The sequence below is a fragment of the Callorhinus ursinus genome, unplaced genomic scaffold (assembly GCF_003265705.2).
Source record: "Callorhinus ursinus isolate GAN/ISIS: 27379988/994484 unplaced genomic scaffold, GSC_fseal_2.0 scaffold5, whole genome shotgun sequence".
In the NCBI taxonomy this organism is placed as follows: Eukaryota; Metazoa; Chordata; class Mammalia; order Carnivora; family Otariidae; genus Callorhinus; species Callorhinus ursinus.
In genome coordinates, this window is record NW_027397067.1 from 74425186 (window position 1) to 74441558 (window position 16373).

The following is a 16373-nucleotide window of genomic DNA, read 5'->3' on the forward strand; positions in this document are numbered from 1 at the left end:
ATTGAAGATATTAAGTGTCAGAAGTTAATTTTCATGGTTCATTTGTCCCCCGGAGTTGCTTTGGCTTTTCATTAGAGCTGATTGATTTAGTCAGATCTATTGCTTCTTCTCTGCACAGTTTCAGCTTTTGAGGTCATGAGTAAAGCTCTTCCTCATCCCAGTTAAGTACAATAATATTCAGCTCTATTTCTGCTCTTGTTTCGTGTTTGTGCGTGTGTATATGTTTTATATGTGATACTGAAAGCTTTCATCAGGGCAAAATGTACATTGAACCAGCGCGGGGGTGGAGGAAAAGTCTGTGGGTGCTCAGGGCTTTTCCTGGACCAGAGGGCGAGGGGAGACAGTGGGGACGTGGGGTGGGGTGGGAGACAGCATGCTTGGCAGGAGGAGGGGGCGGCAGGTGACACAGGTGCGTGGGGTCAGGAGTAATCCAGGTGCCCTCACCTGCCCACATCCTCCGGCTTCCCTCTGATTTGATGCTAGTGCCTCGTCTGCAGAGCGTACCACCTGCTCAGACCCTCCTGGGCCCCCACTGCATGTGCCACCCCCTTATCTCTGCAAGGGTCATAAGAGTCCCTTCACTAACACCACCAGCCAGAGGAAGCTCTGAAAATGGCTGAGCTCAGGTCCAGCTGGGAACCAGCTGCAGGTGGATGAGGGAGCAGTGAATACTTCCAAGGTGTGGGTCCTTCTTCATGACATTGGGCCTGCTCTAGACCAGCAGCCAACAGCAGGAAACGTATGCAAAAAAAAAAAAAAAAAAAAGGTGCAGGCAGGAGACACGCCTCTCGGGTAAAAGAGACTTAAAATGTATCCTGTACAATGCACTGCATGGATCCCCATTGGAGAGCTCAATTGGATTCTGATTTAGGGGAAAAATGCTATGAAAATTACTTGGAGGACAATTCTGGACATTTGAATATGGACCGAGTATTAAATCATATTAGGAATTCATCATTAATTTTCTCATGTGGGATCTAGACAGTGGTGATGGGAGATAATGCCCTTATTTTTAGAAGATGCTGCTGATTGGAGTATTTAGGGGTGAGTGATCACGGTGTCTGTATTTTACTTTCAATTGCTCCAGCAAAAAAAAAAAAAAAAAAAAAAAAATTAAAGTAAAATGTGAACAATATTGAATCTTAGGAAGAAGGTATAAGAATAATCATTGTAGTGTTCTCAAAATTAAAATGAAATAGGGGAACCTGGGTGGCTCAGTCAGTTGGGTGTCTGCCTTCGGCTAGGGTCATGATACCGATGTCCTGGGATCAAACCCCACATCGGGCTCCCTGCTCAGCAGGGAGCCTACTTCTCCCTGTACCCCTGCTACTCCCCCTGCTTGTGCTCTCTCTCTCTCTCTCTCTCTCAAATAAGTAAATAAAATCTTAAAAAAAATGAAATAGAATAGAATGCAGGCACGGTGCCAAGGAAAATGAGATATAATCTCTTCGGGTCCTATCTTGGGATTTTATTAAGAACCTTAAGAAAACGCCAGTCTGTCTCTGTGCTTCTGTAGGGTGCAGGCCCATGTGGAGCTGAGTTTCAAAGTGGGGTGATGGTAGCGTCATCAAGATCTGTACATGACAGGACAGGCTTCTCCTTCATGGGGCCAGACTCTAGGTCTTGTGCATCTGGCAGACTCATCCAGGGCAGGCCTCCCATGCAACTTAAAGAAACTCCCTGAAAGCTGGCGCCTGTCTTTCTGAGAGCCCAGCAAGCCCACTACCAGGGAGAGCTGCACGAAAGGACAAGACATGTGTCATACTCCTTCGCCTCCCGCCCCGTGGGAGTTGTGCCACACCAAGGCCAGGCCGTGTAACCTCTCCGGCCCCCCTCCCCTGCCCTGCCCAGCTTTCTGGTCCACCGATCACTGTGTCATGCACTTGAGCCCAGCGATCGTTGTCTAGGGCGTGACTTAGAAAGTGGGGCACGGATCACTATTGATCGGTGAAGACCGAGAGCATTTCCCCCATGGGGCTGGAAAGGTCATTGTCATCTCATTTATTCACTCACCCACTTATTCATTCATTCAAGAAGCCAACTCTGATCAAATGCTGCTGACCTGGGGGTTGGAAGATCAATGGGATCTGGTTCCTGCCCTGGTGGTGCTCACCACCATCACAAGCGAAGGCCATGGTAGAGCCTATCCGGCCATATGCCTTGGTATATGCCTGAGGTAAGCATGGCACGGGGGCAAGGAGAAGAGGTGTTTTACCCCACCAAGGGCGAGGAACAGGAGAGGCTGGGGGCAGGGGGCAGGGAGCAGGCAGAGGGGCCTAGGGAGGTACCATTGATAGTGGTGCTGGTCTCCAGCAAGGTTCTTACTGGTGACAATACAGAACATGCATCTTCTTCCTTCCTCCTCCTAGTGACCCCAAGAAGAAGGCCCGATGGTAGTCCTCCATTGTACGGACCGGGCATCAAGTTTAGGGGACTGCCCCCTCCCGAGCCCAGGCCAGACCAGCAGCCTCTGCAAAGCAGGGCAGATGGGGCTGAGGCAGAAATGCCAAGGTCAAGAAGGAGAATCAGGAGCACAGGAGAATTGCAATGAGCTCACGGAACAGGCTGTGAGAGGGCAGAATTGAGACACAGGGGGCTCAGGCCACAAACCATTCCTGGGCTCATTTTACAAGGGTACTGGCTGTGCCCAGAGGGGTCCGGGAATTGCCCAGATGCACTTGGCCCAGTGGCAGAGCAGGAATGCAGACCCACACACTCAGCATGAGGACTCCAGCTCTCTCCCCTGCCTGGTGGCCTGAGAGGCCCTGGCTGACCTTGGTACTGAGTAGAGCCAAGGTCAGCTGGCCAGTGTGGTGGGGGATTTGGAGGGAGGGAACAAGTGTCCATGGATCTGTCTTCCAGTTAAATAAAAAACCCAGATAGCCAAAGTGCTGCCTAAGCCCTAAGCCCACGTGTGCACAAGGCCATGCCCACTGCTCGGCAGAACCAGGGAGGAGACAGGTCTGTCCTGGGCTTCCCAAGGCCTGCGCAGCTCAGCGCATGACCTCGTGCTGATCCCAGGCCCTCCTGAGAAGTGCTGCGTGAGGTTCCTGCCCAGGGTCACCTCCCACCGCCGTGGTCTCAGGGCACTTCTAGGCAGCTCCAAGCCTGGCGGCACCAAGCTCCATCCTGTTCTGAACCCTCAGTGTGGGTGGGCTAAAGTGCAGGCATCTATAATCAGATCAGAAACTAGTACCTGTAGAGTTCATTGTCCTTCCTTTACAGAGGGGAGTACTGAGTGCCAGAGAAGGGAAACCGTGGCCTAGAGGCGCACCGGTAGAAGAGGAACAAAAACTCAATCCGCTGACACCCAGTCGTGGGCCTCGGCCTCCCTGCCTCCATCAGCTCAGGCGGCTGCGACAAAATAGCCCAGACCAGGTGGCCTAACAGCAGATGTTGATTCTCTCAATTCTGCGGCCTGGAAGTCCAAGATCGAAGCCGACTTTGTTCCTGGTGAGAGTCGCCTCTTAGTTTGCTCCTTGCCACAGGCCTGTGCCCCGAGGAAGCTGTGCTCCCACCCCGCCCCCACCCCTGCCTGCCCAGGCCTCTGCACACCTCACACCCCTTCCTTCCCATTCTGCCGAGCCCTGCCGGCCCTTCTGGATTCCCTGGTTGCCTCAGCAGGAAGGACCAACAGGATCACCCAGGGGGGCCCTCTATCCCGGGGTGTGAACCTCACAGAGATGGGGTCGGGGAGCCCCCCAGCATCACTTTCTGAGTTAGGTACTGAAGGCATTAAATAAAACCGAATCATGGAAGAGGGCAATTATTCCCAGATTAACCCTTAAATCCTCCTGGTTCCATCAAGAAGCAAGTCCTCTTTGGCATTGGTGCTGATACTATACCCTAATGCTTACTCTTCCCTCGCAAGGAGAGGGCAGTCTCTGCACCCAGCTCCTTCCCAGACAGGATTTCATACCTCCCTTGATTTGGGTTGTGCTTGTTTTTACCAGTGACTTCCGTTCATGAACCAGCAGCAAAACGGCTTCTCCTCTTAGAACAGGGATACAATGTTTGCTTTAATTTTTTGTATTTCAGTTTCAATAAGGGCATGCCTTACATTTTTAAAAATATGACGAAGTAATACATTTTGCAAAATGTGTTTGCATTATGGCAAAAATCATAAGCGTGATATGCTGAAGACTGCGACTTGGTAACTATCACTGGGGCACAAACCTGAGCCCAGGCAGGGAAAATGAGGCCTGGGAAGGGGCCACCTGCAGCCAGGCCACCGGCGAGTGGCGGGACCGCCCCAGGAGTCATGTGTTTTATGTGTCGGCTACACACCAGCACTTTACAAACGCAGTTATTCCTCACCAGCCTGCGCAATGCTACTTTCCCTGTTATGGTTGTGAACACTGGGGTTCAGAGAGCCTAAGTGACTGTCCCAAAGTTGCACAGCTAATTGAGGTAGAGGCAGGACTGAGGCTTTGTTCCCTGGGCCAGTGTTGTCTCCCTACCCCAGCCTGAAGCCCTCCCTCCCCTACCTCCCCTCTCCCCTCGCCTGCACATCTCAGGGGAGCTGGGAGCTGAGTTTGTAAGCCCTGAGCTGACTTCTCGAAGAGCCTGTCCCCAGTACTAGCCGTGACCCTGACCACACTGTCTCAGCATAAAGCGTGGGATTCCCCCCGTGTGCTGACCAGCACGGAAGCACTGATTCATCTCCTGCAACCACACAGGACTATTTTCTCCTGCAAGATCCACGCCTGGCCCATCCAGAATTTTTGAATGTAAGAGCGTGCGCTTGGGCCCTGGGGCCTTATTTATACTAACTTGATCTTGCACACAGCCTTGTGCGCTAGCCCATCTTAAACCTGAGTACCCTGACACCTAGAAAGTTCCATCACTTATCCACGCTCACCCAGCTGGGAAGGGAAAGAGCTCGCCATCCAATTCAGATTCGTTTATAGCTCCAAAGCTGACATCAGTCTCTCTGCCCTTGAACCCCCAATTTCAGAGGAGCTTCCACCTGCCCTGATATCACCCAGTACTTATGTGATAGCCCAAGTCCCTTATCTCAGGCCCCTCCTGGGGCGGAGCATCAGCCACTCGAGGCACAAGTCCTGGGCACTCCTTCTCACAAAGGGTTCCTGGGGAGAGGTGGGAGAGGGGCTGGGAGGCGTGGCAGGTAGGCCCAGTTCCTCTCCTGAGAGGTCCTGCCACTGGGGCGTGCAGACCCTGGCCTCTATGGGCAGAACAGAAGGAAGAGTCTGGGCTGGGAAATTAAAAACTTTCATCCTGGACCACACACTAACTCCCAGTGACTTTGGGCAGGCTGTAGCCTCTCAGTGTACTCATCTGTATGATGGGGACGGGCGTCAGGAATGATGGACTCATGGGCTTTATATGGCCCACATACATATTTGTCTGTTCCTTTCTTCCTTTGTCCTCCCCGCCTTTTTGCTTTCTCTCTTTCATCATATTTTGGTTTTGCTTTGGTTTTGCTTGGGGTGTGTGGGTGTGCGCATGCACACACATGCACGGCAATAAGATCCCTTCCTGTTAATATGCGGAGTGGTTCCCTGATTTCTGTGGTTTGCCCCTGGGGGACCCAGGCACCAGGAGCTATTGCCCAGGCTTGGAAGGACTGGAGGTCCCTTCCCTGGGGACAGCCCCGGCAACAGCGGGCCCAGCACATGGCCGCCCCGAGGTAGAGTCCAGAATGCATTGTTTTGCTCTGTAATTAACACACAGTGTTCATTTTCAGGGCCTGACTTAGAAACAAGTGCCAAGAGCATTCCTAAGGGGTCAGGAGGAAGTGTTTATTGTCAGACTGTAAAAGAAATTTCCTCCAGTAAGCCCTTGGGTCATGTATAAACCCTGGAGTGGTGCAATCAAGACTGAGTACTCAGCAAACCCTCATTAGGCACCTACTGTGTGCCAGGCCCTAGCCAGGCCTGAAGACTCAGAGACGTGGATTAGATACAATCCTTGTCCTCCGAGAGCTCCCGAGGCAGCAGTGGGCGGGGGTGCGATTTATAAAGGAACAACCCCAGGGGCTAAGAACAGTGACAGTGATGAGCACCAGACCCAGGGGGTCAGGAGGCAGGGACAGTCAGCAGCCTGGGTGGGGAGTCCCATGTCTGGGTCCTGAGTCTACCCCCCGCCTTTAGTCCAGGGAACATAGTAGAAGGAGTCATTGACTTCTCCTAGAGGGCCAACGGCGAGTGTCTTCTTTTAAAATCAGTTCTTTCTCTTCCTGACTGCAAGAAGAATTCATTCTTTTCTCCAAAAATGTTAAGTGCTATGGAATGTGTGCGTTCAACAATAAACACTCTCAGAGATAGCCGATGACCCATGCTGGCTGAGTGCATTTCTCCAGACTTTTCTTCTTCCAGGCTTCAACGTAACGAAGGCCCCAGGGGCTCGCTGCCCTCCAGACCTGCAAAGAAAGCCTCACGTGGGTTTCCTTGTTTAATCCTCAAACACCCAGGAGGAAAGCACTCTCAGCATGCCCATTTACAGCGCGGGGAAACTGAGGCACGGCCACAGGGAGAGAACGGCAGGACCAGGACACCTGATGCGGGGTCTGAGCCCTTAACCCTGAGACACAGGAAGCCAAGGGACCTGTGCCTCGTCACCCACACTCAGGCGGGGATGAGGGACTCCATCCCACTCTCCGCCACCTTTGACATGATGATTAAATATATCCACCCCTCAGGAAAACATTGTTCACCCAAAAAGTCTCCCAGCATACAAAATGTCCCGCGTTCGAAGTAGACCTCATGAACTTTCAGCCTTATTACAAGCCAGTCTACCGCCTCCGCTCCAAGGCCTGTGCAGGACTCCAAATGTGAACACACCATCCTTGATCCGACCCATCTCCTCCGTTCTGGGCGCCTGCCAGCGTTCTGCCCTTACAAACAATGCTGCCTCAGAGATCTTCGCAGAGGCTGATGAGCATTTCTTCCAGATCCATTCCTAGAAGAGGGTCTGCTGGGTCGACCGTGTGGACGCGCAGCCCAGCCAGGCCTGCCGCACGGCCCTCTGGGAAAGCTGCTCACTTCCATCCGCGGCAGGAGGAAGGTCTGAGTTGGCTGAGTTTAAATGCCTTTTCCCACGGTGGCTGGTGGCAGAGCCACCTTTCCCAGGCTCCACGCACTTTGCATTTTTATCTGTGCTTTTACATGGCTTGGAGAAGGTCATGATTTAAAAAAAAAAAAAATCAATGGTGCAAATAACAAAAGCCACGCGACGTGGTCAGCAGCTGTCATTCCCAGGGGGACAAGCTTGGCTCAGCGGTCCGTGTGCCGAAGTTACGCGAAGGTGCCCCTTCTTCCCAGCGGCCTCGTGCCAGCATGCACTGCCCAGAGAGCAGAATGCAGGCCAGATTTCAGCCTCCACCTGCGCAGGGCACAGCCTGAGCAACCTCACACATTATTCGAGCTAGGGCAGGAAGCTGGATCCGGGCTGCGCAGCTTCAAATCCAACTTTAAATCCTATTAATCATGTGCCCTTGGACGAGCCACTTAAACTCTGTGCATCAATTTCCCGGTGTGAAATAGAGGGTGATCATCATAACTGTGCCTCCCTTACAGGCAGCGGCGGTGAGGATTTCGGCGAGAGATTAAAAACCCTCACAGGCGCACACAGTACAGTATCAACAGATGTTTGCGAACAAGCAGTTAATACTCCCCCTGGGCAGTTTGCTCAGGAGGCCAAACCATTCCTCCCCTAGGCTCTGCTTTTCTCTACTACACAGGCTTCTTTGGCCTTCAAGGCAGTGCATTTAATGGAAAGATGCTAGATTTGGGAACTGGAGGAAAGGGGGCTGGAATCCTGATTCTCCCCCTCGCTCTGTGTGACTGGAAGCCAATTCCTCTTTCTATCCGATCTTCATGCTTCAGAGTGCTGGCTCTCTATGCGAGACCTAGCATTGTACCTAGCCAAAAGGGGTACCACAAATTCTAGTTCCTCTACCAATTCAGGGGCTCCGGGCTGGGGACCAGGGGGAGGAGAGGTGTGTGGAAGAATCTAGAAAGGAGCATGCACTTTTGGCTGCCTGTGCAGCCTTGCCAAAGCCTTCAGTGGTGGCCAGGTCCTGCCTTGCCAGCCTGCCCAAAGCCCACCACAGAGTCATTCCAACACTGGCTGGCAGATCCCAGCATGGCAGGGCCCAGCACACCCTCTCCTCCAAACCCACTCGCCCTTCAAGATCCAACCTTGTGTCACCTCTTCCTGGAGGCTTGCGTGTTTTCTCCAAACTGGGATTGTTGGCTCCTGGGATCTCCCACAGCTCTTCTCTTGTACCTTTTTGCAGGCCCTTTGATTCCACTTAGACTTAACTCACCTGTGAGCTGCTTCCATTCTCCAAGGGAGCCTGGAAACTTCCTAAGGGCAGAGGTTGGTGTAATGCAAGGCAGATGGGGGTGGGAACACTGGAGTAGTGAATTTCCCACTGGCCAGTTCTGAGGTTCACTTCCCAGCTCTGCCCCTCGCTACCCCAGTGTCCCTGGGTAACACACTAAACAACTCTGCCTTGGTGGGCGAAGGGGTTAGGGGGCTACCTTTTCTTCTCTGTACCTGGCAGGCTGTGTGCATTCCTGTGGATCCCTAGAGCAGATGGGTTCTTCTCCTTCTCCTTGTGTAGGGAAGGAAGCAGTGGAGAGATTTGCCGAAGGGGACACCACAAGGGACAGAGCTGCAGTCTGAACCCAGGTTTGCAGGTGCATGCTTTGGCTGCGTGCCCCCTGCCTCCTTGTTCCCCCGAGGGTCACCTCCTGCACAGCCCTGCAGGGAAAATCAGGAGAGGCATCCTATGGATCCTATAAAACATGGCACACGGATTCCAAATACAGACCCAGAAGCAGCGTGGGGATACTTCCTTCCTCAACTCAGTATGACAGGCTTTCCAGGCTGCGAGCAGCAAATGACACAACCCCTCACCAACCCCCCAGAGACCAAGCGTGGAAGAGAAAGAGCAGTGGCCAGAATTTGCGAGCTGCGCCGTTACCTTCCACCTCTACCTCTGACGCCGTTCACTCTGCAGACTTGGGATTTACACTCTCCTCGCCATTTTGCAGCAACAATTTTGGAAGCAGCATGTGTGAAAACCCTGGGCCAGATGAGACCCTGGAGAGGCGGCCATCATGGGCATTCACCAAGATTGTCCTGTTGCAGCCCTGGGCCAGGGCTTTAATATTATGTCCCCAAATCTTCACAGCCGCCCAGTATCAGATCCCCTTATTGTCACTGCGGATGAGGATGCTGAGGTTTAGAACAAAGCACGAGCTTCACCGAGGGGCGGCCTCTAGATTTCCAACCCCGGGGGAGCTGGGGCGCACTTGTAAACCACTTACCGTCCATTTGCACCACCCAGCGCGCTCACGTAGATGTTTGCATGAGGACCCAGGGATGCCAACTGGGGCAGGCAGGGCCTGCCTCTGTGTCCTTTCTCCACGGCTGCCTGCCACCAGCTGTTGATAACGTTCCTGGAGCGACGCAATTTGGGAACGACGCAAAGAAGGCCGGTGGGGTGTGTGCCTGCCAAACTTTTGTTCCTCCCGCGCTGAATCCTTCATCCGAGTGAACCTGGCCCAGTGGAAAAGCAATCCAAACACAGGTCCCTGGGCCCACATTGAAGCACTGGCTGTGTGACCTAGAGCAAGTTACTGAACGTCTCTGAGCATCCCTGTCTTCACCTCAGACAATTCTCCACACCCACCTGGGTGGTGAGGAATAATAAGATAGAAAAAGCAAAAAACAGTGCCAGCAGACGGACAATGTATGTTATTTTTCTTTTCTTTTCTTCACTGTTAGAAAAAAAATGATTTTATCAGTTCTTTTTCTGGAAATGCATTTTGGTCTGGATAGACATGTGTTTGTAAGATGTCACTCCTGGGAGTGTGATAAAAATCACTCTGCCACGTCGTTACTTGCTTGTTTGCGAGTCTGTATTTAGGAGCTCACTAGATTGCTGCCCTATTGTATTTTTCAAGCTTAGGGCATTTATTGTGCGCCACTGTAACACCAGCTTGGAATGAGGGGCTGGGAGCCGTGGAAAACTGGATCCCATCTGCAGGAGCTCACATGCCAGTTGGGGAGGCAGGCAGCTCCAGCCGGAATGGACATTCTCAGGGAGTTATCATTTCAGACCGTGGCGATCTGGAGATGCGTTCTGGAAGACATGGCGTTTTAGGTGCCCTCCAAATATGAGCGAGACTGCTGTAAGCTAGGAAGAAAGGCATCTGGGCAACGGGATGGCTGCAGGGTCAAATTTGTGGAACTATAATGTAGAGCAGTCATTTTCCAATGCTAGTTACCATCAGAATCATCTGCAGGGTGTATTAAAACACAGATCATGCACCCAGGATGTCCTTCTGTAGGGGAGTGGAGAAATACACCGTGGTCCATCCAGACAACAGAATCCTATTCAGGGCTAAAAAGAAACCGTCTATCAAGCTGTGAAAAGACGTGGAAGAACTTTAAATGCACGGTTCTAAGTGAAAGAAGCCAATCTGAAAAGGCTCCATCAGTACTCTCCATAGTCCAATCTATGACATTCTGGGAAAGGGAAAACTAGAGAGACATTAACACCATCGGTGTTCCCCTGGGGAGGAAAGGGGGAGGCAAGTACAAATAGTCAGAGCACCGAACATTTTTCGGGCAATGGAACTATTCTGTGTGATACTATAATGGTGGATACACATCACTATCCACGTGTCCAAACCCACAGAATGGGCAGCATCAGGAGTGAGCCTGGGGCGCCTGGGTGGCTCAGTTGGTTAAGCGACTGCCTTCGGCTCAGGTCATGATCCTGGAGTCCTGGGATCGAGTCCCACATCGGGCTCCCTGCTCGGCAGGGACTCTGCTTCTCCCTCTGACCTTCTTCCCTCTCATGCTCTCTCTCTACCATTCTCTCTCTCTCTCTCTCAATAAATAAATAATCTTAAAAAAAAAAAAAAAAGAAACTTAAATTAAAAAAAAAAAAAAGAGTGAGCCTGGATGTCAACCGCAGACTCTGGGTGATGATGATGGTCAGTTGTAACGAATGTACCCCCCTCCTGGGGGATGCTGATAGTAGGGGAGGCTGTACATGGGCGTGGCAGGAGGGGTATGGGAACTCTGTTCTCTCTGCTCAGTTTTGCTGTGAGCTTCCACTTGCTTTAAGAAATCAAATCTATTAATAAAGCACACACACGCAAATCACTGCATCCCACCCCAGAGTTCCTGGGGTTATGGCTCACAAATCGTCATTTCCAGCACATTCCCAGGTGACCCTGCTGCTGTTGGTCCATGCCGGGAGGAAGATGTCATAGAGGAAGAAAAGAGCATGGTCAGACGGAGCCAGACCTGGCTTGAGCCCCCGAGGGCTGGCTGCGTGCGGGGCAGGGCTCAGACCCAACGAGTGCAGGCTCGGCTCACCAGCCCCCGAGCTCCCTGCTTCACTGAGCAAGGACCCACTGAGCCCCACCACGCGCCGTGGGGAGCCACGGACTCTAGCTGTAGAACAATGAAGAACATCGCCTGCTTCGTGACGTGATCTCTGCCCTGCTGGGGTTTACGGTCATACGTGACACACACTCTGTAGGTGGGATTTGCTGCCCAAATCATGTCTGTTTCAAGAAAGGTCTTGTCTTAACCAGAACACCCCACAATGTTTGAGGGAGAGATTCCTGTAGAGTTGACTTTTCCTGGTAATGGAGCACTATCTAGTCTATTTGTTGGAATATAGGGTCAGCTGCTACAACAGAGACCAGAAATAACCCTGACGGGAACAAGACAGAATTTCATTTCTCTCTCATGCGACGGTCTGGGTTTGGGCAGCCCATGGCTGAAAAGCATGTTGAGGAGAGAGCACCAGCTCCTTCCCTCCGTGCTCCAATGTCCCCAGAGTGTTGCTTCAATCCACGGAGTTGGAGATGATTCACTATCAGGCCCCTGATTGCACAAACCCCCGGGCCACTTGCACAGGATGCAAGGAGAACCGGGCTTCCTGGGTCAGTGTAACGCAGGGCTACCGCTCACCACCACCTCCGTGGCGAGGAGAGGCGAGAGAGAGAGAGGGAGGGAGGGCAGAAGATGTGCTTGCCCTTCATGACTCACTCTGGAAACCATCCATCTCGCTTCTGCTGACAAACCACACACCACTGCTGAGTCCCGTGGCCTCACTGGACTGCAGTGAAGTCGGGATGGGATGCAATGACCATGAGCCACTCTCTTTGATCTTATTCTTAGAGAATACTTTGTGTGCAGTGATTCTTTGCAAAATGTCATGCTGCACCATCTTGCCACTCTCCTTCCACCGTCACATCTGTCCCTCAGCAGTCTTATTCAGACAAAATCAAGTTAGGATGAAAACTATGGATTTTTTTTTTAAAAGACTGATTTATTTATTTTAGAGAGACAGGGGGCTGGTGGGAAGGAGCAAGGGGAGAGATTCTCAAGCAGAATCCCACTCAGCACCAAGTCTGACGTGGGGCTCAATCCCATGACCCATGAGATCATGACCTGAGCTGAAACCAAGAGTCCAACACTTAACAGACTAAGCCACCCAGGCGCCCCCCATGGGTGGTTCTTAAATGGGAAACAACCCTTTATTATTCATGTATCATGGATGAGAGGAAGCGTCCCCTTTTCAGTTCAGTGGAGGTAGAAGTGAGGGGGAGGGGTTGCTAGTGCTCATCTAAGGTCTTCCTGCATTCTTTTATTCTTTCTTTCTTTTTTCTTTTATCTTCTTTTCTTTATCTTTTTCGTTTCATTTTGTTTTGTTTTAATTTTGTTTGACTTTGCCAGCTTCCTCTCTGTGTCACCGTCTGGGAGCCCAGGACCCCCTTATTAAGGAAGGGGTGATTCTTGGAATTAGCTATAACCTCCCGTGCCCCTGCAAGAGTGGGGCGCAGTGTGAGCTCTACAGATGAGCGTCTCTCTCAGGAGTCCTCTATATATACACCGATCTAGGTGCGATCCTTCACTTTCCCCGAGAGCTTGAGAAGCGTGAGTCCCTTTGTAATGATGACGCTTTTGCCCAGATTCTTTTCCAAAATGAACATACCCTATTTTCTTTTTCTGATACGACATGATCTTTACCATTTATTAGCCTTCCCCGTGAATTATCCCATCACTGTAAATAAATCTAGTTGTGCCTGGATTGACTGTAATATAGAAGAGGGTGAATCCAAGCCTGGTCTCTGTATCACTTGGCTTCTCTGAGCCATTGACCTGCCCGCGGGAAGGGGGTGATAATTGTGGCCTTTTAAGTAACGGTCCCCAAAGATACCAGATCTTAATCACTGGAATTTGTGAATGGTTCTTCTTAAGGCAAAAGGGATTTTGCAGGTGTGATTAAGTCAAGCATTTTGTGATGGGAAGATGAGCCTGCACTATCCAGGTGGTCGGGGGACGCAATGACAAGTGTCCTTGTAGGGGGAAGGTGGAGGGAAATGTGGTCATAGAGAAGCAAGTGATGTGATAAAAGAGGCAGAAATCGGAGTGACGCAGCCACAAAGCCAGGAACCTCAGGAGCTGTGCGAAGCAGGAGGAGGTAAGGGGCAGAATGTCCCCCGGAGCCTGTGCTGCTGACACCCGTATTTTGGCCCAGTGAAACTGCTTGCAGACTTCTGGCCTCCAGGATTAGGAGAATAAATTTTTTGTTGTTTTAAGCCAGCCAGTGTATAGCAGCTTGTTACGGTGGCCCTAGGAAACAAGTACAATAATCATCACCAAGCTCTGCTGGGGGCATTCGGGAAAGATCATGGGGCTCCCCAAAGTCACCCGACCCGAAGAGGCAGCCGAATGCTTGGTGAAAATTCAGTCCCCCAGTTCTGGCCCACGCGACCGGCCAGAACTGCCGGGGGGCGGGGGGGCGGGGGGGCAGTTGGGTTTTTCATGAGCTGCTTGATGTGGCATAGGGTCGGGGTTCTCCAGGCTCCAGATTCCACATCCAGCCTGGCCTTCCCAGCAGGCCTAAGAGATAATGACCACGCCAGAACCCAGGGGAGCGGAACAGAGGAATGCTCCCGACGGAGGAGGCGGGGTGGCTCCCACGTCTGGACGCGGAACAGGCTTGTTTATATTTTTATCCTTGTAGGTAAGTGCAGACATGCCATACACACGTTAAGTAACTCACCACCTGTTCCACGAAAGAAAAGGACAGGAAACAACCACTTGAATTAGGTGAACTCCCTGTGTGCCCCAGGGTGAGCTCCTGATGGAGACACAGCTTCTCCCCAGCCCCCCAGCGCTTGCGGGGTGCTGTCACTCTCTGCTGTCCTTCTCATGCAGTTGCCCTGTGCCCACCTCTCCACGCTTCGCACCCTGCCTCCCTGCTCCGCCTACACCCAAACAGAAGGTACTTCCTCCTTCCTCCCATGACCCACTTTCCATGGCCCCGGCCAGGCTCTTGCACCACTTACCTTGGCCCCGGGCACCCTGCCTACAATACAATGTTTGCTCACGGCTTCCCCGATTCTGTGGGGCAGGGACCAAGACACAAGAGGGCTCTACCCCAAAATATTTCAGATGGGAAGACCGAGGCCCAGAGAGAGACTTTCTTCCTCCAGGCCCCTCGAACCCCACCACCGTGCTTAAGATTCAGGTTCCCTGACTGAGCTCCCTGTCGCCGAAAGTAACCAAGAACGCACAGAAGGACTGTGAGGGAGCGATGGGGACCACTGGGTGTCCTGCTCCCCCCACCCACAGGGCCTCACGTTCAAATTCTACGTTTGCCGCTTTTCACTGACTCGAGGCTGATCCATCCTCAAACATTCACTGAGTGTCCCTGTGCCTCAGTTTCCTCTTCTATAAAGTGTAGATCGTAACCTCTAATTGCAGTTATTGTGAGGGTCAGAAATAAGGCATGTAAGTATACCGTCTACTGGAAGTGCTCAATAAAGGCTAGCCGTGTTCATTCGGGCAGACAGGAAGAAGTCTGAGGACTCTGGGAAGTCCCAAGGACCCTAGCACGTCTCTTCTGCTATGTCACAGCGTGGAGATACTGGCACTGGGGGCTTTTTTCCTGTGCAGGGGGACAGCGAGTCCCAGGGGACGTGCGGACCCTGCCAGAGCGGCCGGGGCTCCGGGGAACGCAGACCCGCAGGTGTCCGCGGGCAGGCCCACCTCTGCACACCCTGACTACAGCAGTGGCCTCCTGGGTATTATTCTCCCCACCTCTCAAACATTCGGAGAGGTAAAGGCTCATGTCTGCGTCCCCCAAAAAGTATGGGGCAGCAAGGAATGTGAATCCAAGCTTCCTGATGCCACAGACTTGTTGTCTCGGCCGTTTCTAGACCAAATCAGTCTCTGCACCTTCGCCACGCTGCTCCGGAGCTCGGGACACCCCTCCCGCAACCTCTGCTCTTCAAGCTCGGAATTTTTCTGCAGGCCCCAGCTTACAAGGCCCCTCCTTCTGGAAGCCTCCCCTTGGGCTCTGGGGCAAAGACTTTGGTTTCTTCTCAGTCCCCTCATCCTTTGCACGGGGCTCCCCAACACCTGACCTCCACCACCGTAATTACCTGTTTCTGTCTCTGTCTCCTGAACAGCAGCAGCCCAGGGGCCAAGGCCTGGACTTGAGCAGTAGGCCTGTTATCTCCAAGACCCTTATCACCCTCTGCCCTGGATCATAGTCATTTAGGTTCCTGCCTCTCTCCGGACCCACCCTGGCAGTTTGCGCTTTAAAATGGTGTTAAAGTCATTTCATGGTAGCTAGCCAGCGTTTTCCCCAAAAACAAGTAGGTTGAAGACCCCGCAGGTTTAAAATCACAGGTGGGGGTCCCAGTGGCTCTGGGAAGGGGGAAGGAAGAGGGAGGAGGAGGAGGGAGGGATGAAGCCGAGAGAGAGGAAGAAGAAGAAAGAGAGAGAGGAAAGAGGGAGGGAAGAAGTGGGGGATGGGATGTTCCCTGAGGCCAGATGTCACAGGCTGAATGATGGCCCCTCAGAGACACCCAAGTCCTAATCCCCAGGACCTGGGAATACGAAACCTTATGTGGCAATGGGTTTTGCAGATGTATGTAGATTCAGGATCCTGAAATGGGGACATTATCCTGTACCATCCAGGTGGGCCCAGCACAGTCACAGGGGTCCTCAAACAGGGAGGCCGCCAGAGGCGATGTGATACTGACTCAGAGGTCCCAGTGGCTTCTAGAAGCTGCAAAAGGCAAAAGACACGGGCTCTCCCCTAGAGCCTCCAGAGGGAGTGTGGCCCTGCCCATACCCTGAATCTGGCCCAGGGAAACTCATTTCTGATTTCAGACCTCCAAAGCTGTGAGATAATAAATTTGTTTTCAAGCACTACATGTATGGTGGTTTGTTAGAGCAGCGTTAGGCTCACTTGCCCTGTCCTGGATGTGGGCCTGGAGGAGGAAGAGGCTCGGACAGAGTCGGGGAGAGGCTGGGTCCCCCAGAGCAGATGCGAGCACCTTTACCAGAAGAGAAGG